Here is a 12,938-nt window from a genome sequence, read left to right as displayed (position 1 = left end):
TCTATTCTGAAGTCATACAGACTTGGTATGAGTCTTGGCTCTGTCATTTAGATTTATGACCTTGGGAAGCAACTTAACCTCTTCATACTAGTTTTCCACATCTGTAAACTTGAGGATAACTTTGAGGAGTTGGAAGGATTGAATGTGAATAATATATGTGAAATTTTTGGCACCCTGCCTGGCAAGAAGTGCTACTGCTTTTACTTCCATTAATACTAACCGCTATCACCATCACTGCTACTCAAAACCATTTAAATAATCGTTCTACTTTTGTCCTCTGTAAAATACCACATAAGGATGTTGTAAGGATTATATGATACAAAGGACTTGAAACCATATGCGTAAAAGTGCACCTTACAGCTGTTGAATATTTATGTTGAGGTGCTCTTTGGGCAAAATACTTTGCTTCTTTAAATCTGTCTTCCCTTTTGTCATTGGGGATAACAGTAGTACTTAAACTTGTAGAACTGTTTGAGGATTAACTGTATAAAGTTTGGTAACCCAATGTTCAGGACACAGAGAGAATCAGTAAATAATACTAGCTTGACCATTAAATGTTTTGTCTAAACACTTTTTTAGTCTTGTTTGCGCCACTCTTAATGTAAATATCATTTTATATGCATGTTTAGTCTCTGGCCAGATGGTAATCATTTGATGCCGGTGTGGGGTGGGGGGGAGTGTATCATATGCTGGAATATGTTATTGAAATTGTATTTGCTTTCCCACTCAGGTTCTGGTATGCAATACAGGGCAATTTATTTGGCAATAGTTTTTATTCCATTTACTCTGTTGCTATTCTGTTGGCGATCGTTACCTTGTTGAATTTCTAGATTTATTGAGCTCTGCCACTTTGTCAAGTGACTTAAATTTTTCTGGACCTTACTTTATGATTTGTAAAGTGAGAGTAATTCATGAGATTAAAGGTTTTATTATTTAAACATTTAAGTTAGCAGAACTTTTATTCCGTGAACCTTAAAAAGAATGACAAAAATGAGCTTCTGCTCTTTCCATCCACTGCCAAGATGACTCTTGAAATAAATCCTTTCTTGAACATTTTGAAAAACACTAGATGATATTTAAGCATCTCTCAGCCTCAGTTTATTTGGAAACCAACAGTACTGTACTTGAAAAAGAGTTGAAACACAATCAGTGAAAATAATCTAAGTGGTTATTAGCAAGGGAGTTTGACTGTTTAAAGTTTTGTCTTGGAAGTGTGAGAAGCTTATTGAAAATTACTGAATGAGTGAATGCCTCAATTTTGGGTTAGTGATTGCTTGGTTTAACTCAGGGTCTCTCAACTTTGGCATTACTGACATATTTTGGACTGGATAATTCTTTGGGGGTGGGGACACTATCCTGTGCATGTTTAGCAACATTTCTGGCCTCTGCTAAGTAGATGCCAGTAGCACCCCTCAGCCCAGTCCTGACAATAAAAAATATGTCTAGACATTGTCAAAATTCTCCTGGTGGGGACAGGTGGAAGGCAAAATCACCCTTGATGGAGAGCCACTGTAATTCAAAAATGTTTTAAAAAGAGTCAAGGTGATATTTATAAATAAATGTTTGATAAACTTTAGTAAATGAATATTTTAGGATATAGATGTTTAACAAATGATAAATGCAGCATTATTTTTCCAGCCATTTTTTCCATGTTGTCTTATTTTTATTTTTGTCTCAAGGCAATCGTATAGCCTAAAATTACAGGGTGAGAATAGGAACTTGAAAATTAAATCTTTCTGTTGCAGATATGTTTTATATACAACTCTTGCCAGTTGTGTTCAAAGCTGCTAAGTCTCTGAAAGTTTTCCTCTGAGAAAGATGTGTCTTCTAAGCTATTGACATTGCCTTATTGATATCCAGTTACATTGAGCAGGAATCATACCATTCTTTTTTTTTGTCTGTGAGAGCAGATGACTTATGTGGCTTTAAGTTATATGTTACCCCTACTTCCCTTTGAAATATTTACTCATTTGATTTCTACTTTGAGGATTTTTTTTCAAATGAAGGAATTTTGCTCCCATTCTATACAAATTTATCTGACATAGTACGTTCTAAATATATCAATAGTTTTAAAGCTGTGAGGATAGCAGTGGCTTCTTTGGAATGCAGTTATCTGGATGATAAATAAAGGTACGTTTATCTGAAACCTAAACCATAAACTAAGTAGAATTTTAGAAATGCCATTATTATAGGACTTGTCAGAATGTTCCATTAAAAAATAAACCCAGGACATTTGCATTTGGTCTTTTTCTTAAGTTAAGGGGCTTGGTTTGTCAGTTGTATAAATCTGTTTTGCAGCTTAAAAAAATTTACATTGTTACCTATTGAATTCAGTTTACTTCAAATATATTATTTTTTATTTTAAAAATATAATGTTTAGTTCGCCATAAGGAATAATTGAAAAAACTACTTTTTCAATTAAATCTTTGGTGAGTTTATATGTTTTTGCTTAAATTGTTGTCACTAGTAATTTCTGAGCTAGTACTTTTCATGACTAGCCCAAATACAGTTGACGCTTGAACAACATGGGTTTGAACTGTGCAGATCCACATACAGGTGGATTTTTTTCAGTAGTAAATACTGTAGTATTACAGGATTCATGGTTGGTTGAATCCATGAATGCAGAACTGCGGATATGCAGGAATCACCTATACGGAGAACTGCCTGTAGGTTATACATTTTCCACTGCACAGAGGGTTGGCGTCCCTATACCCGTGTCGTTCAAGGGTCAACTCTATTTGAGTTTTGACTTGTATTTACTTAGTTTTAGATATAGCTAAATTTCTTCTCTGTGAAGATGATGTGTGGGGCATTCATTGTTGGAAACTAAAGTTTTTGCTTTGAGTTAAACATTTATTGAGTAAATAGGTTTTTTTTGTATGTGATGTCAGTATACAACTTGGTCTTTTTTTAAAATTGGTTTTGTTGAGCTATAATTTACATGTAATAAGATGCAATTTTAAATGTGTAATTTAAAATCAGCTCAGTAGGTGTAACTTACATTAAAATTCAGTAATTTTAAGTGTTCAATTTGATGAATTTTGAAAACAACTTTATCGAGGTATAATTTACATTCCATAAAATTCACATGTTTTACAGGTACAGTTTGAGTTTCATTAAATTTATATCGTGTAGATATCACTGAAATCTAGTTTCATTACACTTCCATCCTGTAAAAAAATTCCCTTGTCTCCTTTTGTAGCTAGTTTCTGCTCCCATCCCCAGCTCCAGGAAACCACCAAACTGCTTTCTCTAACAGCACTAATTTTGCCTTTCCTAGAAATTTCATACAAATGGAAATCATACAGTATGCACTCCTGTGTCTGGCATTATGTTTTTGAGGCCACCCATGTTGTTGCATATATCAGTAGTTCGTTTTTTTTTATTACTGAATAGTATTCCGTTTTTTTATTTATCCATTCACCAGCTGAAGGACGTTTGGATAGTGTCCAATTTTAAGCTATCATTATTAATAATGCTTCTATGAATATTCCATATAAATCTTTGTGTTTTTTTACAAATAAAAATATGTATTTATTTCTCATATGGAATCAGTGGGTTATATCATAAGTGTATGTTTAACTTTTTAAGAAACTGTCAAACTGACTACCATTTCATGTTCTCACCCGTATTAGGGTTTCAGTTTCTCCACATCCTCTCCAAAGCTTAGTATTGTCAGTCTTTTAAATTTTAGCCATTTTACTGTGTTTGTAATGGTATTTCATTGTGGGTTTTTTTGTGTTTTTGGTTTTTTAAAGGAATTCCTTTATTTTTATTATTTATTTATTTATTTATTTTTGGCTGTGTTGGGTCTCCGTTTCTGTGCGAGGGCTTTCTCTAGTTGCGGCAAGCGGGGGCCGCTCTTCATCGCGGTGCGTAGGCCTCTCACTATTGCGGCCTCTCTTGTTGCGGAGCACAGGCTCCAGACGTGCAGGCTCAGTAGTTGTGGCTCACGGGCCTAGTTGCTCCGCGGCATGTGGGATCTTCCCAGACCAGGGCTCGAACCCGTGTCCCCTGCATTGGCAGGCAGATTCTCAACCGCTGCGCCACCAAGGAAGCCCTTCATTGTGTTTTTTAACAGCCTTATTGAGTTATAATTCACATACCATGTACAATTCATCCATTTCAAGTGTACAATTCAGTAACTTTTAGTATATTCAAAACTGTGCGACCATTACCACAATCAATTTTAGAGTCTTTTCATCACCTCTCAAAAGAAACGTGTACCCCCCTTAGCCATAATCCCCACACCCCACCCCATCAGCTCTAGGCAATCACTAATTTACTTTCTGTCTCTCTAGATTTGCCTATTCTGGATATTTCATAACTGGAATTTTACAGTATGTGGTCCTTTGTGACTGGCTTCTTTCAATTCTGTTTTTAAAGTTCGTCAATGTTGTAGCATGTATCAGTATTTTCTTTTTATTGCCCAATAATATTTCATTTTGGATATACAACATGTTATTTATCGGTTGATGGACATTTGGATTTTTTTTTCCCCACTTTTGGTATTAATAATGCTGCTGTAAACATTTTTGTACAAGGTTTTTGTTTGGACATATATTTCATTTCTCTTGGTTGTATACCTAGGAGTGGAATTGCTCTGTGTTTAGCCTTTTGAGGAATTGCCAGACTATTTTACAGTGTGGCTGCACCATTTGACATTCCCAACAGAAGTGTATGAGAGTTTCAGTTTCTCCGTATCCTTATCAGCACTTGTCTTTTTGATTCTAGCCATCCTAGTGGGTGTTGTGGTGTCTCATGGTTTTGATTTGTTTTTCTCTGATGGCTAATAATGTTGAATATCTTTTTATGCACCTATTTAATAAAGCCATTTGTATATTTTCTTTGGAGAACTGTCTATTCGGATCCTCTTCCCACTTTAAAATCAGACTATTTGTCTTTTTATTATAGAGTTGTAAGGGTTTGTTACATATTCTACACACAAGTCCCCCATCAGATAAATGATTTGCAAACATTTTCTCCCATTGTGTGCATTGCCTCTTCACTTTCTTGATGGTGTCCTTTGAAGCACAAGGTTTTAAGTTTTGATCATGTCTAATTTATCTGTTTTCCTTTTGTTGCTTGTGCTTTTGATGTCCTGTCTTAAGAAACCATTGCGTAATCAAGGGTCATGAAGATTTATGCCTATGTTTTCTTCTAAGAGTTTTATAGAATTCTTACATGTGTGTTTTTGATTCATTTTGAGTTAATTTTTGTATATGGTGTGCGGTAAGAGTGCAACCTAATTCTTTTGCATGTGGATTTCTGGATATCTAGTTGTCCTGGCACCATTTAAGAGACTGTTTTTTTCCCATTTAATTGTCTTGGCACCCTTGTTGATAATCAATTGCCTGTAAATGTTAGAGTTTATTTCTGGTCTCTTAATTCTATTCCATAGATTTCTGTCTTTCCTTATGCTGGTATCTCATTGTGGTTTTAATTAGCATTTTTCCTAATGATTAATGGTGTTGAATATCTTTCCAAATGTTTTTTTTTGCCATTTGTATATCTTTGGTGGTCAAATTTCTTGCCTCTTTTTAACAATTGTATTATTTGACTTATTGAGTTGTAAGAGTATTTATAGTGAATATAAGTATTTTGCAAATATTTCTCCCTTTTTATAGCTTGCCTTTTCATTTTCTTAACAGTATCTTTTAGTGGCATATTCTGGGGTGGCTATTCTGCCACTTTTTCAGTGGATCCTAAAAACCTTGTGGTATCAACAGATCTTTTTGCAACTGATTGGATAATAAGGCTTGGGGAAGATCTTGGAGATAGTGCTATAATTAACAATAGTAGGGAAGAAGTTGAGGTCAGTTTGGGATATATTGAAATTGAGATTCTGGTGACATCCATGTAAAAATGTACTTTCTGTTCCCTCAATCCGGAACCCTTTATTTCTGGATCTTCCCACAACTGACTTTTTTTTTTTTTTTTTATCATTCAAGTCTCAGCTTAAATATCATCTCCTAAAATAGGCCTTCCCTGACCATCTTATCTAATGTTGCCCCTTCCAAACATCACTGTCTATTGTATAACCCTGTTTTACTTTCTTTATAATTCTTTCTCTGAATTCATCTTACTGTGTATTTGCTTTTTATTATCTTTTACCATATCAGAATGTAATCTCCCATTAGGACAGGATCCTCTTCTATCTTGGTCTTCAATGTAGCATCAACTTTCCCCCCTCTGAATTAACTGTGGTTCTTGTCTGTCAGATTCTTTTTGAATCTTTTTGGATCCTAAACTTCTCATTTTCTTGGCTTTATGAAACTATTTATAAGGTTTAAAATGGATCCAGAAGTTGTAGTTAAAACAAAGAAAAAAACCAAAAACTGCATTTTTGTTTGAGCCTAACCTAGAGATAAAAAAAAAGTCATTAAAAATAATCTACAAAAGGGTCTTGTGCTTTTTTTTAAAAGCTTTTAAACCAGTTATGTTTACCTCTTTCTCATCATTGACTTCAGGTAATTTATACTGATTTTAATTGATGTTCATTAGAGATGGGTGTGTGTACATTTTTATTGCTTTATACTGAGAAATCCTAGTCATCTGCAAACAGAATTGGATATCATATTGAATTAACTTTTCTCTCCCATTCCCTCCCTCTAAAAGACACTACAGACTTTTACACTTGATTAATTGTCTCTTTTCTGTTTTACAGAGTAAGAAAGTTAGTCTGAGTTCTGTGAAAAATCAGAGAACTAAGGATAGTAGACAAGGACTTTCCAATTTGCATAATGTAAGTTCTTTTCACTATTCTTGGCCTGAATTTTGTGTTAGCTGACAAAGCTGTTTCTATGGAAACAAATAGTGCAACTTCTTAGAATGTCAGAGGAATGCTGATCACTTAAAATGAGACTTACCAGCTGCTGGTCAAAGGGCATTACTCCTGGGAGAAGGGGAGGAAGGATGAATTGAAAAAAAAATCTAGAGCTCTAAATGCTAGTGTAGACCGACTGTGTTTATGCATATGAAGTATATGTTTTACATTTCCCTTTGCCTAAAAGTTAGGATACTGATTATATAGAAACTGGTCTTCCTGCTAACAGTTCATGTTTCCCAGCTCTCACACAAATGGTTTTGTTTCTTGGTGTGGAGTTTTCAGTGGGCCTATATCCCTCAGGCTATTTCAGGCCCCCCAATCTCAATCATTTGTACTTATTGAAGCTTATTTAGCTTCTTTTTACCCCCTTCTTCTATATTCAGTTCACATAAGCAGAGTCCTTTCTCTCCGACTAGTTCAAAGTTAGCATTGAAATAGCTTTGGCCTGCAAGCCTGAAAATTCATTTTCTTCTTTTGTGGAATGTGTAAAGAGTTTTGCTTTGTTTTTAAAATTTTTCTTTCTTTTTTTTTTCCTTGGGGGTGGTGGGTATAAGCTGGGACTTTGATTAGGATTTGAAATGTGGGCCTTTGAGGCATTTTTAAAACTATTTATTTATAATTAGAGGATTGAGATGAGAGGAATACTCTTAGGGCCAGTGGCTTGTAACTATATTATCTGCATAAGTCAGTCTTTTATTTACATATAAGGAGGTAATTCTCTAGTTCAAGTTCAGTCATTTACCAGCCTCCAAATTGTCAAACAAAGGACTGTAGGGTTTTTTCCCCGAGAGTGACAGAGTAATTCCTTTGGACTGGTTCTCTTTCATTGTTTATTGTTATGTGATGACTACATAAATGAGCTAGAATATTCATGGTTTGCCTGTTTAAAAATTATAATGATCTTTAATGCTAAAACCGTGGGACACAGCATAATGTTTCTTTGATTCTGGAGGAATCTGTCATGGACCTCATGAATTAACTTGTGAGCATTATGAAGTCTTTCGGAGTGTTGGTATGGTGAGATCATTATTTAACTGGGGTGATCTGGAAAAATTTCTTGAAGGAATAGTGATTTGTGGTAGATCTTGAAAGCAGAAGATGAAAGGAGAAGCAGTTCTTATTTCTTAGTTCGTAAGACATTTGGGCAGGAAGAGAAAGATATGGGATAGGCAGGCACAAATGAGGAAGCTAACTTAGAAGGCTTGTACAGGAAAGTAGTAAAAGATACAGTTAGAAAGTTTGGATTTACCTTGTGAGTTTGGACTCTATTCTCTAGGCAATATGAAAGCCATCAGCTGTTCTGAACACAGGAGTAATTTGCTCATATGGTTAATTAGGCGTTTATCCCTTAACTAGTTATCAGGGCTATAGAGATCAATAAGACAGATCCCTGCTGATTAGATCATTTACCTGTATGACGTATAATCACCTTGAAATTGTGTCTAAAACTAAACCTGTAATACCCTTTAATTTATCTCCCCTTCTATCTAATTCTCCTTCTCTTGAATTCTCCATCTTAGTTAATGACATTGCTGTCCACCTAGTGACCCAAAGATAGTGGCCATGAAGTCACACTGCCTGGGTTCATATTCTGAAGCCTCCAGTTTGCTTGGTCTTATACTAGGCAGTGTCACGGATCCAGAGATGGGTCGGCATGGTTCCTGACTTCCAAGCGTTTCTAGTCTGGTGGGGCAGACAGACACAGATACAAATAGCTGTAGTTGAGTTTGATCAGAGATGTGATAGGGATTGTGGGATTTCAGAGGAGGCACATATCCAGTTTGGGAAATTGTGGAAATCCAGAGGAGGATGTATTTGAGCTGAGACTTAAAAGGAAAACAGGCAAGGATTAGATCCTAGGCAGTCTGGTTCTCTGGAGCCTGTACTCTTAAACATTGTGCGGTCTTGGGTAACTGGGTAGATATAGTGGCATTGATTAGAATTGAGAATGGAGGAAAAGGATCAAGGAGAATAGAGGGGATTAAAGGGAAATATGAGTTTAATTATGGACACATTAATTTCTAGATCTCTGTGAGACGTTTTGGTAGATAAACTAATGGGCAGGGATCCTGTCTCTGTAGCCCTAGTACCTAGCCAGGGGTAAGTGCTCAACTAAATTTATGTTCAGATCACCCCTTTTTTCTAAATCTTTGACGGTTTTCTTACTGCCTTGAGATTAAGGACTTATATTTAAGACCTTTCATAAGTTGGACCCAGTCAAATTTTCTAGCCAGTATTCTCTTATACAAACTGACTGCTATAGTTCAACTAGCCTTGTTTGTACTTTTCCCATACCTTTTATTTTTCTGTCTTTAGTTCATATGGCCTCTTTCTTTTTCCTTCATCCTGTCTTCAAGGCCTACTTCAATCCCCATTCCTCATTTATAAAACAGGCATATTTGGACCTACTTTTAGAGTTTTAGTGAGGATTAAATGAGTGACTACTGTGTGAAGTGCTTGCAGTAGTGTCTGGCGTAGAATTATGTGCTCAGTAAATGTTGTAGTTGTTGTTACCCACTACTACTACTACTTCTTCTACTGTTACTACTTCCTTCTCTTCTTTTTGCTCTGCTGTATGAAATATGGACACCAAGTTTTAGGAATTCTGTAACCTACATGCTTCTTTAATATAACTTTTCTTCATTCTCACTATCTAAAATTAGTTCAGGACCCCAATTCTTTCTTTCTTTCTTTTTTTTTTTTTTCTGGCTGCATTGGATCTTCGTTGCTGCGTGCTGGTTTTCTCTAGTTGCGGCGAGCAGGGGCTACTCTTCCTTGTGGAGCACGGGCTCTAGGCACATGGGCTTCAGTAGTTGTGGCACGTGGGCTCAGTAGTTGTGGCTCGTGGGCTCTAGAGCGCAGGCTCAGTAGTGTGGTGCACGTGCTTAGTTGCTCCGCGGCCTGTGGAATCTTCCCAGACCAGGGCTCGAACCCGTGTCCCCTGCATTGGCAGGCGGATTCTCAACCACTGCGCCACCAGGGAAGCCCAGGACCCCATTTCTTACAGTTGCCCTCAAACTGGTCTCATTGCCACCCTTCAGTCTATCCTCTAGTCTTCTCCCAGAGTGATATTTCTCTTAAAGTGAGTGTGATCATGTTAGTCCCTGCTTTAAATCCCATGATGATTCTTACTACTTTCAGGATAAAGGTCAAAGTTTTCATCTGTTACTCTTCTCCATCTGGCCCCCTGCTTGCCTTTCTAGTTTTATCATTATTCATGTATGACATGCTCCCATCGTCCCATCCAGCCATTTTGCATTCCATTCTACCTTCTGCAAGTGCCGTATTCTCACGCTCTTCCTTCCTTTTGGTCTTGTGTTTCCCTCTGCCTGGAACAGACTGTTCTATCTGGCTAATTTTTAGTTGTTTTTTGAAATACTGCTGGAAGAAATGCGTCCTTATGTTTTGAGGGTTTGCTATGACTTTGTCACAGGCTAAATTTTAGAGCCCATCTTCTGAATTTATAACGTTTCTAAGTTCAGTTGAACAAATACTTAATGGACGTTTCCTATATGACATGTATTGTGTTAAGTACAGGGAAGGTATAAAAATAAGACATAAATGACCCGTTTTTAACAAATTTAGAATCTAATGAGGAGAAATCAACTGGGAAGAATAATCATTCATTTTCTTTGCTGTCTCTCCCAGTGGACTATGAACACTCTAAGGGAGATGACCAAAATGGAGATTTAAGTGAATTAATATCAGGTTGCAGAAATTTTTCTGAGGGTAAAAGCCTAGATCCAGATAGACAAGCATGGTTATAGTCCAAGCATGAGAACTCTGACTGAGATCACCTGGCCTAGTTTCTCTTGCATGATTGTAATTTCCACCCCCATGATTTAGTACAGTGAATATGGACACAAGCTTATCATTTTTAAGCTAAGTTTTCATTTCAGATCATAATTTTTGTAGACTAGCATATATATAAATAAAAAATACTCATGATTAAATTTGATTTTTAATATCCCTTAAATATTGTAAATAGAGAAAGTTGAGAGTTTTAATTTTCTGGAAGTATGTATACTCCTAAATTTTTAAAATTAAAATTAAACATAGCACTACAGTAACTCCTACATAAATTTCTGCTTACTTGTAATGAAAATATTAAATAAGATAAATTTGCATTTGCATATAATCAATATTATAAAACAAGAATTATCTAACATAATTTTTTTAATATTTAAATTCATTTATTTGTTTTATTTTTGGCTGCGTTGGGTCTTTGTTGCTGCGCACGGGCTTCCTCTGGTTGCTGCGTGCGGGGGCTACTCTTTGTTGCGGTGCACAGGCTTCTCACTGCGTGGCTTCTCTTGTTGCGGAGCATGGGCTCTAGGCTCACGAGCTTCAGTAGTTGCAGCACGCAGGCTCAGTAGTTGTGGCTCATGGGCTCTAGAGTGCAGACTCAGTAGTTGTGGCACACTGGCTTAGTTGCTCCATGGGCATGTGGGATCTTCCCAGACCAGGGACCAGGGCTCGAACCCGTGTCCCCTGTGTTGGCAGGCGGATTCTTAACCACTGCGCCACCAGGGAAGCCCCTGTCTAACATAATTCTAATAACTCTCATTTTAATGAAAAAGAAGGCAATCTAATGGTAAATAAGGTATTTCTATGTAGATCGCATAATTATAAAAAAACAGAAGCTATAATTTGGATGGAAGACAGAAAAATCTACCAAAATTCTTGTGAAACTGTAATTCTAGTGGCTCACGTAGCTTGCATCTGTTTTCCTGATTATTGGTCTAGTGGTTTTCCTGGTAGTCTAGGTGGGTTTGTGTTAAGCAGTCTGTGACAAGATGTTTGCTTGAGAGAAGATTGGCTGGCATTAGGAATATTGTCTGAAAACTCAGCTTTTGCTTAGTTGGCATGTTCTCTAACCAACCTATTAACTGGAGTGCTACTCAACTCAAGGAGGTAGTAGGTTTATTATTGTAAATATTTTTAAAGTCTTGAGCAAAAGAAGACTAATTAGATTTAATGTGTGGGTTTGCACATATATAAACAATCTGCCTATTTATGCCCAAGAAATAGCTTGATGAAAAGCCATTGTCATCCAGTAAAATATTTTTCTTGTCTAAAATATGTTGAAGGATTTTTAAAATAGGAGAATCAAATTAATACTAAGAATTAATATAAGTAGTTTTTAGTTCTAAAACTTTATCTCATTTAAAACTCAGAACAGGGGACTTCCCTGGTGGTCTGGTCGTTAAGACTTCGCCTTCCAGTGAAGGGGGTGCGGGTTCAATCCCTGGTTGGGGAGCTAAGATCCCACATGCCTCGCGGCCAAAAAACCAAACCATAAAACAAGCAATATTGTAACAAATACAATAAAATACTTTAAAAATGGTCCACATCAAAAAAATCTTTAAAAAAAAAACTCAGAACAATTCTATGAATAAATTTTCCAAAGGAATCTAAGGTTCAGAGAGAGAAACTAGGCTTAAATCATAAAGCTAGAGGAAGTAGCAGAGCCAGAATTAAAATTCAGTCTTCTGGTCTCCAAGTCCAATATGTTCTTGTTTGCTGTATAGTGTGACTTTAAAACATTTTTGAGTGGTAACAGATACTACCGTTTTCTCTAAATGAATCCTCGTAAAGAATTAACCCTAATTCTTTTTTTACTGCCACCAGTTATAAAGACTGATAACTGACATAGTCTTTTTCTCACTTAAGGTAGTTTTATCCTGTAGATGCCTTAGCTGCTAATTAAAATTTCTTTTTCATTGGGTATCTTCTTCATCTCATAAACTCCTAAAGGTGAATTGTCTCCCACAGTGCTGCCTTTATGTCGAGTCAACAACATGGCTTGCTGTATGCCAGGTTCTTTAGCAGTTAACTAAGAAGGGATTTCAATCTCATGTATATTAATTGAGCATAAAGGATTGTGTTGAGACAACTGTAAAGATGATTAAAATACCTTTACACCTTAAATATCTCATTTTCTACTAAACTAGTACCCAGAACCTTCTTATTTTCTTGCTGTGCTAAACTTTCTAGTACATCATTTTTCTTAGCTGTAAAATTAAACAGTATACTTGAGAGGGTACTTTTTTTTCTTGAAACAACTTGTTTTCCTCAGATCTATAAAATGAAAGGAAAATATTTAATC

General features: G+C 36.2%; 1 protein-coding gene across 9 annotated transcripts in view; it reads left to right on the top strand.

Moving 5' to 3' along the window:
* The window catches only part of PALS1 (protein associated with LIN7 1, MAGUK p55 family member), a 105,334-nt gene that overhangs the window by 23,551 nt on the left and 68,845 nt on the right, over window positions 1-12,938 (top strand). For 7 of the 9 annotated variants that reach the window (XR_014242970.1, XR_014242971.1, XM_082386551.1 and 4 more), the window contains exon 2: window positions 6,668-6,745. The exons of the other annotated variants lie outside the window; for them this stretch is intronic. The gene's annotated coding sequence lies outside the window, so the exon portion shown is untranslated. The remainder of the gene's footprint in view (window positions 1-6,667; window positions 6,746-12,938) is intronic. 9 annotated transcript variants of the gene reach the window in all.

This window comes from Balaenoptera borealis, assembly GCF_965194805.1.
Source record: "Balaenoptera borealis genome assembly, chromosome: 3".
In the NCBI taxonomy this organism is placed as follows: Eukaryota; Metazoa; Chordata; class Mammalia; order Artiodactyla; family Balaenopteridae; genus Balaenoptera; species Balaenoptera borealis.
This window is presented reverse-complemented; position numbering and strand designations above follow the sequence as displayed.